Source organism: Pinus tabuliformis, chromosome 3_2 (genome assembly GCF_031772625.1).
Source record: "Pinus tabuliformis cultivar Carrire ecotype Pingquan chromosome 3_2, CPIR1, whole genome shotgun sequence".
In the NCBI taxonomy this organism is placed as follows: domain Eukaryota; kingdom Viridiplantae; phylum Streptophyta; class Pinopsida; order Pinales; family Pinaceae; genus Pinus; species Pinus tabuliformis.
In genome coordinates this window covers 510930178-510931401 of record NC_142302.1, presented here as the reverse complement: position 1 = coordinate 510931401, position 1224 = coordinate 510930178, and positions in this window count along the sequence as shown.

Sequence of the window (1224 nt, the reverse complement as noted above, 5' to 3'; positions counted from 1 at the left end):
AAAAGCATGTGTGAAATCCATGCACAAAACCATGATGGTCAAATAGCTTAATCTTGAGTCAACCATGCTTTAAATTTAATTTTCATGGATAGAGAATAAAGATCTAGCTAAACTATTATATCTTAGCAGATCATTAGTTAGGTAGAGAATAAAAATGAGATCATGAGTTTAATTTGCGCCATTGGAAGTTATAAGGTTAGAATTAGATAGTTTTCTAATCAAAAGTAAATGAACAAAAGGTCATCAAGCTCAAATGCACCCATTGAAATGAATAAAAAATGTTAGGGTAAATAAAAGGTAGGTAGAAGAAATGTTGCAAATGCACAAGGTTGGTAAGTCAATAACACATTTATCATGCTTAATCCTATGTTCCATGTGCATGAGGAATTGTGAGAAAGAAAGGATATTCACCAAGCTTCTTTATTAATTTCCTCTCATTTCACTACACCCCGACATATTTAGTTGCTAATTTCCCCATTTTTCCCTTCATTACTTATAAATACCCTTTTCCCCTCATTCTGACCTTTACCCTTTGGTTTCACACACTCCCCTAGAAATTACCCTTAAGAAAATCATCCCCATTCCTAAAAACACCTTTCCTAGTGTGAAACCCATTCCCCATTACAAATATTACTTCCCCACTTATTAATTTCCCTATTCCCCTTAAAAACCCACAAAACCATTTATCCTAAGTTTTTTTTATGCCCTCACATTATCTAATTACCGTCCCCTAATTTATATTTCCCTGATACCATTTTTAACCCAATAACCCTTGGTGTAATTAAAAAACCCCTACAACATAGCCCATGGTCTCATCTTCTGTTGTAGAGTCTAGTTCTTCCTCCTTTAGCTCAAACTCTATATTCTTAGGTTCCTTTAATAGGAATTCATGTTTAATAACATATTTCACCTCTCTAAAGACCACATCTCGGCTGTACACAACCATCCTTGTTTCTGACTTCCAAAGCTTATAACCTTTTAAATCATCCTTATACCCAAATAAGATGCACTTTTGAGATATACTATCAAACTTTGTTATTTTCTCATTTGGAACATGTACATATTCATCACATCGAAATACCCTCAAATGTGAAAGAAAAGGTTTCTTACGAGTCAAGACCTCTTGTGGAGACTTATCCTCCAACGTTGATGATGGTGATATGTTAGCCACGTAACATCTAGTCTCCACTCCCTCTCCCCAGAACTCTTGTCCTAACCCCACAC